We start from the raw sequence: 17466 nt of genomic DNA on the forward strand, positions 1-17466 counted from the left end.
TATGTATGTATGTATATGTATGTATATATATATATATGTACCTTATAGGAAAAAAGGGTATTTTGTTTGTAAATGTAACTAAATTAATGATGTTGAGGTGAGGAATTATCTTGATTATGTGTGCAGGTCCTAAATCCAATAATAATCCAAAGGCATTCAGTGGAGAGACTCACAAATAGACAACAAAGTCATGTGAAGAGAAATGCAGAGATTGAAGTGATGCACTCAGAGGCAAAGAATGTCAAGAGACACCAGAAACTGCAAGAGGCAAGTAATGGAATCACCCCTAGAGCCTCTGGAGAAAGCCGACGCTGGTGACATCTTCATATTAGACATATGACCTCCAGAACTGTGAGTGAATACATTTATCTTGTTTTAAGCCACCAAGTTTATAATAACGTGTTACAGCAGCCATAGGAAATGAATGCAGAATTGAAATTTTCTGTAGCCTGCCTTAATAGCATGTCCTTTCCAGAGTGATACGTACATTTATTTCAGAAGTCTGAGGATGATCACTGGTTTGGATCAAATTTTCTGTTAGTTATTTAGGCCTTGGAGGCTCCTGATTGATCCAGAAATTATAAAAATGTGGGTGGAAAAAGTGGTGTTCTATGAATTCTCAGCTGAGCATTTAATTACCTGCTGTGGCCACTCTTTCACACCCTCTTGACATTTAGTCCACCATTGACAAGTATTTTGTAGTACATAGAATTACAGTTTTAATATACATTTGACTTACATTTGTAAGAAAGAAACAAATGTACAATCCAGATAAATAGCAATTCATTATGAACATTTGTAGCAGAGACTTAAATAAACTTGCAATTTCCTGGCTATGATTTTGTTCCATGGTCAGAAGAGCTATTACCATCAGTGGACATACTACAATTATGCTAGTCTACAATTACCTCAAAAACATTTTTCAATGAATCAAATGTGTCATCTGCTTTATTCCTAGTTTGTGAAGTGTTTTTGTCATGAAACAATGGTGGATTTTGTCAAATGCCTTTTTATATCAATTGGGATGATCTTGTGACCTTTGCTTTGTTCTATAAATGTGATATTTTATACTGATTTTTTTATTGTTGAATATCCTTGCATTTCTGGAATATATTTCATTTTGTCACGGTGTCCTTGCATGAGGCTGTAAGATAGTGCTGGACAGAAAGATGGATTTGAAGGTACTGTAGAGTCCCTACTTTCATTTGAGGACTGTGCATTATTTGAACATATTTCAGGTTCTGCTTTTAGTTGCATATACATTTAGAATTGTGTTTCTCTATGAGCTAATCCCTTTGGCATTACATGATTTTTAGTCTATGGTGACAAATTTTGACTGATATTAATATTGCAACCCCAGATCATTTTTGTGTACTTGCTGTTTCTAAATACCGCTGAGTCAGTTCTGACACAGAGCAACCCGATTTAGGGTTTCTGAGTGGCTGGTGATTCTCAACTGCCGATCTTGTGGTTCAAACTAACCTTGTGGCTCCGTGCTTATCATACAGTGTCACACCAATTGGGTACTAATTAAATGGAATTTTTCTATTTTTTATATATATATTTGTTGTTAAGTGCTGTTGAGTCAATTCTGACCCATAGCGACCCTGTTTCCAAGGAGCATCTGATGAGCTTGAACTGCTGACCTTGCAGTTCAAACGGCTTTTCAGTCTGGCGCATTAACCCACAGTGCCACACCAGGACTCCTTATATATATGTGACTTTGACTCTAATGTAGGTACCTAGTAGAAATTATATAGAGGGTCAGCAAAAAAGAGGAAGACCCCATTGAGATGCATTGGTACAGTGGCAGCAGCAATGGCTCACATGTAGCAACAATTGTGAGGTGAATGCAGGATGAGGCAGTGTTTCGTTCTGTTGTGTATAAGGTCACTACAAGACTATCAACTCGACGGCACACAACAATAGATACATTCAGAATTTTAAGTTTGCAGTTTCCTTTATTTCTTTTGTTTATCAGGTCACAATCATTGGTATGCTTGAGCCTACTGATGCTGTTAATGTGCCAGTCTATCTTGTTGGAGGTCTTCCTGTTTTTCTCTGACCTTCTATTTTAACGAACCTGATATCCTTCTCCAATGGCCAGTCTCTTCAGACAATATGCTCAAAGGATGAGAGAATGAAGTCTGGCCATCCTGGTTTCCAAGGCGCACTCTGGTTGTGCTTCTTCCAACACAGATCTGTTTTTTCTTTTGGCAGTCCATGGTACTACTGTCAGTATTCTCCTCCAACACCATAACTCAAATGCATCAATTCTCCTACAGTCTTCCTTATTCACTATCCAACTTTCAAAAGCATATGAGGTTATTGAAAATACCATGGCTTGAATCAGGTGCACTTTAATCCTCAAACTGGTATCTCTGCTCCTCAACAGTTTAAAGAGGTCTTGTGCAGCAAGTTTGTCTCATGCAATACATCATTTGATTTGTTGACTGCAGCTTCTATGAGCGTTGATGGTTGATACAAGAAAAATGAAGTCTTTGACAACTTCAATCTTTTTTTGATTTATATGGATTTTGTTGATTGGTCCAATGGTAAGGATTTTTTTTTTTCCATTTTACATTGTGATGCAACCCATACTGCAAGTTGTGGTATTCAATCTTTATCAGCAAGTATTTTAAATCCTCTTCACTTTGAGCAAGCAAGGTTGTATCATCTGCATATTGCAGGTTGTTAATGAGTTTTACTTTAATCCTGATGGCATGTTTTTCTTCATATAACCTAGCTTTTTGGATTACTTGTTCAGCATACAGATTAAATAAGTATGGTGAAAGAATTCAACACTAGTGTACACCTTTTCTAATTTTAAACCATTTGGTGTTCCTGGGTTCTGTTTACACAACTGCCTCTTGGTCTAGATGATATGCTACTACTTCTTGAAATGGTCAAAGTTTAACCATTTCAAGATGTAGCATATGATGTAGATAAAGCCAATGATACTGAATAAAGATGTCCAAAGTGCAGTGCTTATGTGTGTGTGTGTGTGTGTGTGTATACCTATATGGGTATATATATATCCATATATATACATACATATACATACATATACATATATACATGCATACACACACATACATACACACACACACATATATATGTTAGGTGTCATCGAGTTGGTACCAACTCATAGAGACCTTATGCACAGCAGAATGAAGCATTGCCTGTTCCTGGGCCAATCTCAGTACTGTTGCCACTCTTGAATCCATCGATGCTGCCACTTGGCCAGTCCATCTTGTTGGCAGTCTTCCTCTTTTTCTCTGCCCCTCCAGCTTACCAAACATGATATCCTTCTCCAGCAACTGGTCCATCTTGACAATATTTCTGAAGTAGGAGAGATAAAGTTTGGACATCCTGGCCACCAAGCAGCACTTTGCCTGCACTTCTTCCAACACAGACCTGTTGGTTCTTTTAGCAGCCCAAGGCACTTTCAATATCCTCCTCCAACACCATAACTCAAAAGTATCAATTCTTCTACGGTCTCCCTTATTCACTGTCCAGCTTTTGCATGCATATGAGATTATTAAAAATTCCATGGCTTGGGTCAGGCACACTTTAGTCCTCAACCTGACATCTTTACTCTTCCACATAGAGCCATTGATGCCGACGCATAGTGACCCTATATAGGGTTTCCAAGGAACGACTTGTGAGCTTGAACTACCACTGAACTTTGTAGTTCAAACAACTTTGCAGTCTGATGCATTAGCCCACAGTGCCACACCAGGACTCCTATATATGATACTGTGTTTATGGCTATCAAGGTGATTATATTATATACAGAATATAGATACATGTATAATTTAAAAATTTATTTATTCTTCCTTCATACCCAAGATACGTCATCCCACAGCCTTCTGGATTCTACAGTTTCAGTTTAATTTTATTAAGAACTCTCTGTATGTTAGAATTTGTGCATCTTCTACTGCTTTCAGAATTTTCTTCTTAAGAGTTTGACCATAGTAAATCTCAATATAATCTTAATGTAGTTTTGGTTTTATTCTTCTTGAAATTCCTTTTTCTTGGACATGTATACTCAGATCGTTCATCAAATTTAGAAAGACTTCAGCCATTATTTCTTCAAATATTATTTTTGCTCCTCTTTTCTACTTCTGGAACTTACATAATGCCAACGTGTGATGGTGTTCCTCAAGTACATTAATTCTTTGAAAAAGAAAGAATTTTGTAGTTACCTAGAAATCTCTGCCATGAGAGAGCTTTCATTCATATTTTCTACATATTATCTAATACAATTCTCTGTTGGCATCTTTCTGGCAGAATAGATCGTAGAAAGCAAATTCTGTCAGGTCATATATGAGTATACAAAAACTTGGAGTCTTGGTACGGCACTGGACTGAATGCTCAGTTTGAATTGCAAGGTCATTGGTTCAAATTCACTAGTCCTTACTCGGAAGGTTACTAGAGTTGCTCATTACTCAGAAGGTTACCAGAGTTGCTATGAGTCAGAACTGACTCAACAGCAGATAACAACATCACAAATTATATATTATATATGTGTATAATTTCTTCATCTTCTACATAATCATTGTTATTAGCTGTCATTGAAATCAATCTCCAACCTATGACAACCCCACGCAAATTGAAGACAACTCTATGCTATCTCATGTTTGGTTGAGGATCAATCAGACCATTGTTATCCATAGGAGTTTCACTGTCTAATTTGAGAAGTGAATAACCAGATTTTTCTTTATAGCCTGTCTTAGTCTGGAAGTTCCTCTGAAACCTGCTTAGTGTCATAGCAACACACCAGTCTTCACTAATAGAAGGGCAGTGGTTGCACAGGAGGTGCATTAAGTTGGAATTGAGCCTGCATTTCCTGCACAGAAGGTGATGTTTCTACCATTGAACCTCTACTGCTCCATGTCACATCATTAAAGGAAGAGACTAGATGAAACAAAAGTCAAAAGGCTCAGCTGATAACTAAAATGCTGATGGCTGAAACCCACCAGACATTCCATGGGACAAAAAGGTGATAGTCTACTTTCATAAAAATCTGCAGCCTTGGAAACCCTATGAGACATTTCCACCACTAGGAGTCACTAAGCTAGTAGCTACAGACTTAAAATGCTTGTAGTAAAAATACTAATTAAAGGAGTTAAGAAAAGGTGAACATGATGGCAGAGGTGTAGACTCCCCAGCTTTTCTGTTATCTTGTTGGAGTGCACAATTCATCAATTAGTTTGTCAATCAGAAAACCTCATCATAGATAAGGAGATGCTGACAAATACTGTAAAGGCAAAAAGGTATATTTACAATATTCTGACCTTTCTCTTTACTGGAACAATATGCATCTCCATCCTAACGAACATTTAAGTTTAAACAACTAATCATGTGATGCTTAATTATGACAGTTTTCCAACTTGTTTGTCTCTAATTGTCACACATATTTTATAACCATTACTTAAAGTCCCTGTCTTAGAAGATATTCACTCTTAATTCATCTCTATATCTTTCTCATGCATACATTTACACACATGTAATTATAATTTGCTTTCTATTTAACACTGAGATACATTTGTAAAGCCATTCAATTTTTAGGGGACAGGACTTATAAAGATATATTGATAAAAAATTAGGTATATATTTTTTAATATAACTACATTTTGTTATTTGGTAAATAACCATTTACAATTATTTGTTCACTGTTTAGTTAGCCCACCGAGGTACTTGATGGATAAAAATAAGATGCTTTCAATTAAAGGCAAATTACAATTGTTGTTAAATGCCGTCAAGTTAGTTCTGACCCATAGAGAGCCTATCTAGGGTTTCTGAGTGAAATTGAACCACTTACCTTGCAGTTCAAACCAACTTTGCAGTCTACAGCATTAACCCACAGCACCACAGAGGTTACTGCCCAATTTTCAGTTGCTGAGAGTAAATATATATATTTGGAATGTACAGCATTACAAGTGTTGTATAGGGAACACATTTACTATTATACTTTTACGGGAAAAGTCATGCTAAGGCACTTGGGGAAAATCTTTAAGGAAAGTTGTTACGTCAGATGTAGACCATAATTGCAAAAATGATATATATCTCTCTGATTTGGAATGACTGTAATATAAACTCAAGAAGCTTGGGTAACACAGTGGGTTATTAATCGGGCTGTGAACCTCCAAGTCAGCAGTTTAAAACCACCAGCTGTTCCGCAGGAGAAAGATGATGCTTTCTGCTTCTTAAAAATCATTTGTGTCATTTCTAATTTATTTTGTCAAGAAATAATTACCAGTTATCTAAGAAAGAGGTCTTTTATAAAGGGATTCTTTAATTGATGCTGAAGGAAGAAGTCCAAGGTGCATTGAAGGAATTGGCAAAGAACAAGGCACCAGGAATTGATGGAATAAAAATGGAAATCTTTCAAGAAAATGATGTGGTACAGGAGGCACTCACGCAGCTATGACTAGAAGTTTGGAAGACAAAGATCTGGCTGACTGATTTGAAGAGATCCGTATCTGTGCCCATTCCAAAGAGGTAACCAAACAGAATGTGGAAATCATCAGACATTTTTTGCAAGTAAAGTTTTAGGAAAGGTAATACAGAAACGGCTGACAGCATACATTGACAGAGAACTTCCAGAGGTTCAAGCTGGATACAGAAGCAGCTGTGGAATGAAGGATATCATTGCTGATAATCTGATGGATCTTGGCTGAAAGCAGAGAATATCAGAAAGATGTTTACCTGTGCTTTGATGACTGTGCAAAGGCTCTTGATTGTGTGGCTCATGACAAGCTATGACAACATTGCAAAATATGAGTATTCCAGAACATTTCATTGTGCTCATGAATCTGTACCTGGACCAAGAGGCAGTTGTTCGAATAGAACATGGTTATACTGAATGGTTTAAAATTAAGAAAGGTGTGTGACAGGGTTGTAGTCTTTCACCATACTTAATTCAACCTGTATGCTGAGCAAATCATCTGAGAAGCTGGGTTATATGAAGAAAACGTGGCATCAGGATTAGAGGAAGACCTATTAACAACTTATGACATGCAGATGATACAACCTTGTTTGCTGAAAGTGAAGAAGACTTAAAATATTTACTGATGAAGATCAAAGAGCACAGCCTTCAGTATGGATTGCATCTCAATGTAAAGAAAACAAAAATCCTCACCACTGAACCAATAAACAACATTCTTATCAACGGAGAAAAGATTGAATGAAGTTGTCAAGGATTTAATTCTTCTTGGATCAACTCATGGAAGCAGCATCAAGAAATCAAATGATGTATTGCATTAGGCAAATCTGCTGCACAAGACCTTTTTAAAGTGTTGAAGAGCAAAGACGTCAGCTTGAGGACTAAGGTGTGTCTGACCCAAGCCAAGGTATTTCCAATAACCTCATATGCATGCAAAAGCTGGACAGTGAATAAGGAAGACCGTAGAAGAATTGATGCTTTTGAGTTACGGTGTTGGAGGAGAATATTGAAAGTGCTATGGGCTGCCAAAAGAACAAACAGATCTGTGTTAGAAGAAGTGTAGCCAGAGTGCTTCTTGGAGGCCAGGATGGCCAAACTTCGTCTCTCATACTTCAGACATATTGTCCAGAGGGACCAGTTGCTGGAGAAGGGTATCAGGTTTGGTAAGGTGGAGGGTCAGAGAAAAAGAGGAAGACCCCCAGCAAGATGGATTGGCCAAGTGGCAGCATCGATGGACACACAATCATGGCGACAGTAATGAGGTTGGCCCAAGATAGGGCAGAGTTTGTTCTGCTTTGCATAGGGTCGCTGAGTCAGTACTGACTAGAGGGCACCTAATAACAATTGTTTCTATCATCTTTAGTATTTCCAACATTCATAATTTCTACTGCTGAGCATGTCTTCTTTAAAAAAACAAAAAAGTAAAATTTAATGAACCATAAGCAAATAACATATCTAAATTGGAAAGATTGCACATAAAATTTTCTGTTTTGTTAATATCCAATTTGCACATTTTTCTTTACATTTAATAGTAAAACCATAAATTAAAAAACCTCAAATTGGGAGGCCTACAAAAGAGTTTCCTGGTACATTTTTTAAGAACTTCTGAAATTTTGTTTCAGAGTCAGAGAAAAATGTGAAAATAAAAATAATGTATTTATGAGCTTAGCATATATTGAAAACATTGTCCTTTCAGATTTCAGAGCCCAATGCACTCAAGCATCCAATATTTATTTAATGTTCACTGTTTTCAAATTGTGGATAATTCAAATATAAATAACACAAGGATAATCTTTTTGAAAAATGGGGTTTAAAGTGCACATCACTGAACAGACTGTCATATAGAAAACAATTACTGCCCTAAGTAAAGTAGAGATACATTTTTGTGGTAGCTGTTAAGGCTTAAGTGTAGGAAAGTCCATATATGGAATGACATTTATGCAGAGTATTTTTATTAAGTTTTTAATCATTCAGTTTAGGAGTAATTAAGGAGCTCTGGTAGCGTAGTGTTTATGAATCAGGCTTCTAACCTCAGGGTCAGTAGTTTGAAACTACCAGCTGTTCCACAGGAGAAAGATGAGGCTTTCTGTTGCCGTAAAGATTTATAGCTTTGGAAACCACGGCACATAACCAGCACCAAGTCACTTAACAACAACAACAACATAGCATAGCCGACTCAATTCCAACCCATAGCTACCCCGTGTAGGGTTTCCAAGGAGCAACTGTGAGCTTGAACCACTGACCTTGCAGTTCAAATGACATGGTAGTGTGACACATTAGCCCACAGCGCCACACCAGGACTCCATACATAGTATAATAAGCATCCACCATATAATCTTAGCAGTCTATATCATTAACTATGGCAACTGAAAGGAAACGATTATCAGTAGAAAACTTTGGCATCCTCCAGACAGTGAAAAAAGGTAGGTACATTTTCTTTCTCTGTTGAAGTGGTTCTATGCCAAGAGCTATTTCAGTTATTGGTACAGTTCACATAGATTTGCTAGGTGTGTTTCAAAAAGAGAAACAGACATTGGAGTGTGGTGATATAACATTCAGAAATTTGTAAAAAATAATTTAGTCACAGAGCCTTTAAACCTTAGCCATCGCTCTAACATAAACATACATCATCCCAAGAACTGAAACACATTTTCTGATTGATGGATGCTAAGGGGTAGCATACACAAATATTTCTCTTTGTTAATGATCTTTTATATACCTTGAAGACTTTCCCAGAAATAAATGTACTTTGCAATTGGCAATACTCAAAAGGATGCCTTCTTTAATATATATGAGGGGGCTTGAAAAAAGTTTGTAGAAAACTTACATTATCACACAAATTTTTTAAAGCCCCCTTCTTATACTTAATGTATTTAAATGATAAATTTTGTATAAAATATGCCACTGAGTCAGGAAAAAACCAACAAAACCCCTCAGAAATGCATTAACAGGACTGAATATCTTTTATTTTAATCATTTATTCAATGTGGCTAAATGCTATTTTGTAAGTAAGAAAAACCTTACTTAATGCCTTGATTTGATGCATGAAATAATGTTCTTTAGTAGTCTGATATTTCCTTTTGTTGTTTGGTCGAGTCAGTTCTGACTTGATGAACATGTATAGGGTGTCCAAGCAGTAGTAGGTGGGTTTGAACTGCCAACCTTGGGGTTCACAGACCAGTGCTTTACAAATAATCATACTGCTTGTCAAAATACGAATTCATACTTCTTAAATCATCAAAAAGTGTTGAGAAGTAGAGATGTCAGTTTGAGGACTAAGGTGCGCCTGCCCCAAGCCATGGTATTTTCAATAACCTCATATGGATGCGAAAGCTGGATAGTGAATAAGGAAGATCGTAGAAGAATTGACGCCTTTGAGTTGTGGTATTGAAGGAGAATACTGAAAGTGCCATGGACTGCCAAAAGAACCAATAGATCTGTTTTGGAAGAAGTGCAGCCAGAGTGCTCCTTGGAGGCCAGGATGGCTAAGCATCGTCTCTTATATGTAGGACAAATTGTCAGGAGGGAACAGTCGCTGGAGAAGGATGTCATGCTGGGTAAGATGGAGGGTCAGAGAAAAAGAGGAAGACCCCCAACAAGATGGATCAGCCAGGTGGCATCATTGATGGACTCAAGTGTGGCAGTGGTAGTGAGGTTGGCCCAGGATTGGACATTGTTTCGTTCTGCTGTGCATGGGGTCGCTATGAGTCGGTTCCGACTCGATGGCACCTGACAACAACAATATATTCTAGATGTGATGTTTCCAAATGTAAGGAAATATCCTATACATGCCTTTGACAGATGAATCTTTTAATAGAAGTACTTTTAGACTAAATATTGAAGAAAGAAAAACTTACATTTTTAGTAGTAATTAAAAACTTAATTAATTTCACATGTTGCTTATACTTCAACAAAAACAATATTGAAAAATGATTTTTTGTTGAAGTTAGAGCACATCTAATTCTTTAGGTAACATTTTAACCAAATTAAATTTCCTGCATTTCATAACTGTACTATTTCTAGATAAGAAAATTCCTTTGCTTTTGAGATAGATACACTGAAGTACAAATAGGTAAATAACATATGCAATTTATTCTCAAATGTTGCATAAAATTATATATTCTTTTATGTTTAAATCTTCTGTCTGCTTGTTGGAGTCCTGGTGTGGTGTTTTGGAATATAACGTACTGACTGGATCGCAAGGTTGGCCATTCAAATTTTCCAGCAGCTCCTCGGAAACTCTATACAGAGTCTCTATGAGTCGGAACTGACTTGAAAGTGACAGAGTTGGTTCCATCTCATAGTAACCCCATGCACAAAAGAATTAAATGCTGCTCATTCCTGCACCATCCTCACAGTCATCACTATGTTTGAGCCCAATTTGCTGGAAAAGGCCTTTCTTTGGAAATTGTTCTAAAAAAACTGTGAATAAGGAAGACCAAATAAGTCAATGAATTTCAACTATGGTGTTGGTAAATAATACCAAATGTACCATGCACTGGGAAAAGGAAAAAAATTAATGTGTCTTGGAAGAAGTACAGCCAGAATGCTCCATAGACATGAGGATGTTAAGAATTAATCTCACTTTGTACAAGTTATCAAGAGAGACAAGTCCTTGGAGAAAGATATCATCTTGGTTAAGTAGAGCATTGACAACAAGAGGAAGATCCTGTATGAGATGGATTTTATTTCTTCTACAGAGAAAACATTCTTGTGCTTTAATTAGTACTACTAGGGTTCCAGGTCATACATTATATATACCAAGCCTATTTAAATATGTCCCAATGATGGCTTCAGACACGTTTGCTCAGGAATACATTTAGCTTAGATTCTTTAGAGTGCTTTCAAATAAAGGGTCTTATCAAAATAGTGATTTCTGAGAGGAATTACTGGACCATTTAAATTCAAGACAGAGGTAAACTATGGTGATATAAGATGTTTTAAGAAAATTGAAACCTTCATTGGTGAAAAAATCGCCAGGAAAGTTGCATCAAGGAATTTTTTTGTTTCTTTAAGGGTAGCAAGGGCTGTGATATGAAAATTTTGTTTTAAAAACCTTACACAATCTATTTTCCAATACTAGTCTTGCCAGTTTAAAGAGGGCTTAAGAAGCAGATTTGCCTAATCATTTGATTTCTTGACTGCTGCTTCCATGAGTGATGCTTGTGAATCCAAGAAAATGAAGCCTTTGACAACATCACACTTTTATTGGTCCAGTTGTGGGGAATATTGTTTTCTTTGCATTGAGGAGCAATCCATACTGAAGACTGTGGTACTGGATCTTCATCGGTATTTTAAGGCTCTTCACTTTCAGCAAGCAATGTTGTATCATCTACATGTCACAGGTTGTGAATGAATCTGCTTCCAATCCTGATACCATGATCTTGAGTTTCTTATTTAATCTGTATGCTGAGTATATCCTCTAAGTACGGTGAAAGAATGAAGCCCTGGCACACACCATTTTATCCCCCTTGTTCTTTTCAAAGAACTGCCTGTTGATCTATGTACAGGTTCCTCATGAGCTCAATCAAGTGTTCTGGAATACCCACTCTTTACAAGGTTATCAAACATTTGTCATGATCCACATAGAAAAAAGTCTTTGCACAGTTCAAAAAGCACACGTAAACATCTTTTTCTATTCTCTGCTTTCCTACAAGTTCCATCTAATGTCAGAAATGTTATCCCTAGTTCCATGTTTTCTTCCGAATTTGGTTTGAGTTTTCTGCAGATCCATGTTGATGAACTGTTTTAAGTCGCTTTAGCAAAATTTCATTGCATCTGATTTTAATGCTATTGTTCAATGATTTCTACATTCTGTTGCATCAACACTCTTTGGAATGGCCACAAATATAGTTCTCTTTCAGTCAGTCAGCCAGGTAGTTGTCTTTTAAATTTCTTAACATAGATGGATTAATACCTTCAGTACTGCATCAGTTTGTTGGAAGATTTCAATTTGTATTCCTTAAATTTCTGGAGCCCTGTTTTTCACCAATACCTTTAGGGCAGCTTGGACATCTTCCTTTAGTACCATTGGTTTGATTATATGCTATTTCTTGAAATGGTTGAACATCAACCATTTATTTTGGTACAGTGACTTTGTATATACTTTTCATGTATATACTTTCAAAATTAATCAGTATTTTGACCATGAGATTCCTCAGTATTTCAAGTTGAGGCTTCCATTATTTCTTCAGCTTAAGAAATGCTGTTCTTCACTTTTGATTATTTTAACTCCAGGTGTGTGTTATTATAAAGGGTTACTTGTCTTCTTCAGCTGTCCTTTGCAATGTTCTGTTGGGTGCTTTTACTTTCTCATTTCTTCCATTTTATTTAGCTTCTCTATGCTGGAGAGCAAGTTTCAGATGTCTTCTAACTTTCCATTTTGACTTTCTTTCAATGACCTTATTCTTTCTTCCTATATGATGTTCTTTATGTCATACTATAACTCTTATAAGGAACTCTGGTAGTATAGTGGTTATAAAGTCATAAAGATTAAAGCAGAAATAAATGAATTGGAAAACAGAAACAATAAACAAGACAAGAAGATGGTTCTTTGGAAGAATGAGTAATATTGACAAACCAAACAAAAGTAGATACAACTGACAGGAATAAGGAACAACATAGGGAACATCATAATGGAACCAATGGAAATAAAAAGGTTACTAACAGAATACTATAAAGAATGGAACTCAAATATATTTGAAAATGTACAATAAATGGATATAATTTTATTTAAAAAGAGTTACCTAAACTAACACAGAGTGACTTAGAAACCAAGAACAAACCTATATCAAAAAGAGGAAATAGTTCAGGCAATTGGAAATTTTCAAACTAAAAGAAGGTCCAGGTCAAGACAGCTTTATTGGTCAAGACAGCTTTATTGGTGAATTCCAACAAACATTTAGAGACTATTTGACACCAATTTTACTTATACTATCCCAGAAAATAGAAAAGAATGGAAAACTCAAAATATATTAAATGAAGCTAACATAATCTTCATAACAAAACCATACATAGACATCACTAAAAAAGAAAATTATAGACCAGTATTCCTCAAGAACATAGATTCAAAAATCTAATAATGACCAAGTGGGATGCAAAGATGGTTCAATATTAGAAAATCATGAATATAATCTACGACATAAATAAGAAAAAGGAAAAGAAGACCCACATGATCTTAGAGATTGATTCAGAAAATATATTTGCCAAAATCCAACATCCATGGGAGAAAGATGAGCCTTTCTGCTCACTTAAAGCTATACAACCTCAGAAACCCTGTATAGGGTCTCTATGGGTCAGAACCAACTCCACAGCACATGACAACAACAATACAAATCCAACAGCAAACACTACCCTTGAAGGAGAGAAATTAAAAGCATTCCTTCTGCAAAACGAACCAGACAAGAAAGCCCTTAATTTATCACCATACCTATTCCATATTATGTCACAAGTGTTAGCCAGATATGTAATGCAAGAAAGGAAAATTAAAGGTATCCAAATTGACTCTCCTGACATACATTTTGGTCTTTTTTTTAATGCCAGTTCATTTCAGCTCATTAATGCCTAGGATTGATGTTTCATTTCACTTTTGACTATTTCAATTTTCCTAGATTCATACTTTGTACATTCCATGTTCTGATTATCAATAGTTTACAGCTGTTCCTCTTCATCTGGAGATGTGCCCCACGAGTGAACGAAGGTTCCAATGACTTTACTCTATTCACAAATATTGACAAATTCTATCAATAGTATCAAGACATAAGGATTTCCCCAGGTAAAAGACACTTATATTCTTCATTCAGGGGGACTAATGCATCATTATTTTCAGTAATGCTTCACAATTTGGTAAATTATTTTCCCTCAGAAAGGAAATCAGACAAGAGAATGAGAAACCTGTCTTAAAAGCTCCAGACACAGTGACTCATCTTTATCCATTTATGTGAAGTTGACACAGAATCAAGATCAGCAGTTCAAACCCACCAGTTGCTCCTTGGAAAATCCTGTATAGGGTAGCTATGAGGCAGAACCAACAGATGGCACTTACCAGCAACAAGGCTACAGCTGGTCCCCATTGTTCAAGATATTTGATAGTACGAGCTGGTGTAAATTGCTGCAATTTAATGGATTGCTCTGGACTGGACTTTGATTATGTTTGCTCATGCTCTGAGATACAGTAGGAACAGAAGTTTCTTTAGCAAAGGAGCATGCTTGTGTCCTCAGAATACTGGTCTGATAGGGACAAGAAATGTAAACATTGGCTATCTAAGATAAGAGGAGATAAAAGATATGATATTGCTGGCTTACACATGTTCTGTTCTTGGATGTGCTTACAGAATGAGGTGGGCAAGGGAAAATCCCCACAGAATAGATTCTTCTTTTCATGACGGGTGTGGGAAAGGTACGGTAGGGCACATGCTGATTGGATTATCTGATTTAATCATGAGTGTTCCTGATTAGAGTATCACTGTACAAGCAGAGATTATGAAGGAGAAGAGTAGGGTAAGTGATGCTAGAATGCAGTAAAGTGACTGAATCTCAAGTTATTTTGGTGTTTCATAGAGAGGCTCAGAGCAAGAGAATAATCTTCTCTCAGATTTTATCACAGGGCACAAAAGGTACAGACAAAATTGTTTTTGGAAAACCTGAACAGATTGGATAGATAGCTGCAGACACTTGTACAGCTGATGCCCTAATTGTTAAATAGTATTATGGACTGGGGACTCCTGGTGTAACACTGTAGGATAAGCACTGGGCTGAGAATCACAAAGTTGGTGGTTCAAACCCACTGGCTACCCTCAGAAACCCTATACAGGGTCGCTAGGATTCAGAATAGACTTGACTAGAGTCCTGGTTTGGCACTGTAGGACAAACACTGGACTGCAAGTCAATTGGAACTGCAAGGTTGACATTTCAAATTCACTAGCTACTTCTTGGAAACTATCTATCCAGGGTCTCTGTAAGTCAGAACCAAATTTATGGCACTTAACAGCAATATTATGGATTGGTAAAATGCTTAGGAGGTGGAATTACTATGACCCTTCTACCATCATTATTATAGCCCCCAACAAATGACTGGGTGGTGGTGGTTTGCTGCAGAGACAATTCTGACTCATTGTGACCCTGCATAGGGTTTCTGAGGCTGTAAATCTTTATGGAAACAGAAAACCTCATCTTTCTCTCACAGAGCAACTGGAAGATTTGAACTGCTGACCTTGCAATTAGCAGCCCATGTTACTCAGTATGTTACCAGGTTCCTTAATGATTCGGGAGGACTATGAAAATAAGGTACTTGTGGCCCACCAAGGGTATTGGATAGTTTACTACTAATGCAAATAAGTACATGATGTCCTTGTGTTGGGGGTTAGAGGGGATTGGGGCAATGCAAACAAAGTATATGATAGCCTCACAAGGAAATTGGTCAGTTTTGCTTTAAAGAGAGCTCCAAAGCCACCAATATAGAAGAACCAGGAACTGAGATCATCCTTGGGACCCTTGATCCATGCCCTGAGAAACTCCTAGATCCAGGACAGAAAGAGCTGTATCATTGGAGACGAGACAAGAGATGGTGAGAAGCTACAAAGAGCTATAGTGACACCAGAGGTAGGATCTATAAAATGGAGCATCTTCAGGCAGTAGACTTACTGGCAGAGTTAGGGATCTCCAAGCATTTGGTAAAGCTAGGTGAGCCAATCTATGGAGTAAGAGAGCAGAACAAAGCCTAGGTCAAGGAGCAGAGAGGACGATAGCCAGATAGAAACCTGTCTATGGGCACAGCTGAGAAAACACTGTCCTAACTGAAGAACATTTCTGGTCCTGAATAGGAACCTGGTAATTCCCTATAAGAAAAATATGAGTACTGTTTGTGAATTCAGTTTGCCCATTACAAGAGACTATCAAACTCAACAAAGAAATCGAGTGCTGTAGGGGGGATAGGAGTCAGAACTGCTAAAATGGTTGAGAGAGGAGCTATGTCTGATATCTGCTTCATAGGATTCAGCCTTGAATGTTGATCTTGATTCTCTTTTCCTTTAATGGATGTTACAGAGTTTCCTGGAAACACTAGGCACATTGATGAATTATGTCTCATAAATACAGGTTAAGCTCATCAAGGAGTGCCCTGCCATGCCTTTATAAAGACAATACTTTGCCTCTCCTTTCCCTTTAGGAGATATACTGTAAGACTTAATAAGTGTTCAGAACTTTCCAGATATACTATGTAGAGCTCCGTAGAGAAAACACTTGTGTATAACTGCAATATACCATTATCATAAGATCTTCCAGAAACCTAATGAAATGAATCAATGCATTCTGACAACAAATCGTAGGTATAATGTAGGATTCCTGGTGTGGAGCTATAGGATCAGCACTGGACTGAGAACCACAAAGTGGGCAGCTCAAAATCACCAGCTGCTCTTTGGAAACCCTATACAGGATTGCTAAAAGTCAGTAGTTACAAAAACATGTATGTATAATGAAGAAAACTAATGCTGGAATTTGCCCATTTAGATATTGAAAGTACTAGAAGGATTCCATTGTAAAATGATTTCTTACAGATGATTTTAGTAGAAACTTGCAATATACAAAGCCCCTGGATTATAATAATGATTTGCACCTGACTACTAACCTGGTTTAATTCTGTAGAATAAGCCCTGGGCTGCTAACTGCAAGGTCAGTGGTTCAAATCAAAGCTGTTCTTCAGAAACTGTAGGAACAGTCAATAAAACAGTCAATACGAATTGCAACTGACTCAATGTCACTTAACAACAACCAATAGTGCTGCAAATTAAAATCTTGCCAATCTAGTTCTATAAACATTACAATGCAATAGTTGTTGTTGGAGAAATGTTGCCAAATCAAAAACTACTCACAATCTAGAAAACCTAGCCACAAAAATATGAGTAGGAATAGTTTTATTACTGCATTAACTTCAAACCAGAATGTGGCTGATCACAGTAATCTACTAAAAATATATATGTATACATGTATGTATATGTATACATACATACATACACACA

At 36.9% G+C, this 17466-nt stretch overlaps 1 pseudogene; it reads left to right on the forward strand.

The window, feature by feature from the left end:
- The first annotated feature begins 8810 nt into the window (after positions 1-8810).
- Positions 8811-17466, forward strand: part of LOC102817212 — a 72397-nt pseudogene continuing 63741 nt past the window's right edge.

Source organism: Chrysochloris asiatica, unplaced genomic scaffold (assembly GCF_000296735.1).
Source record: "Chrysochloris asiatica unplaced genomic scaffold, ChrAsi1.0 scaffold00024, whole genome shotgun sequence".
NCBI classification, from domain to species: domain Eukaryota; kingdom Metazoa; phylum Chordata; class Mammalia; order Afrosoricida; family Chrysochloridae; genus Chrysochloris; species Chrysochloris asiatica.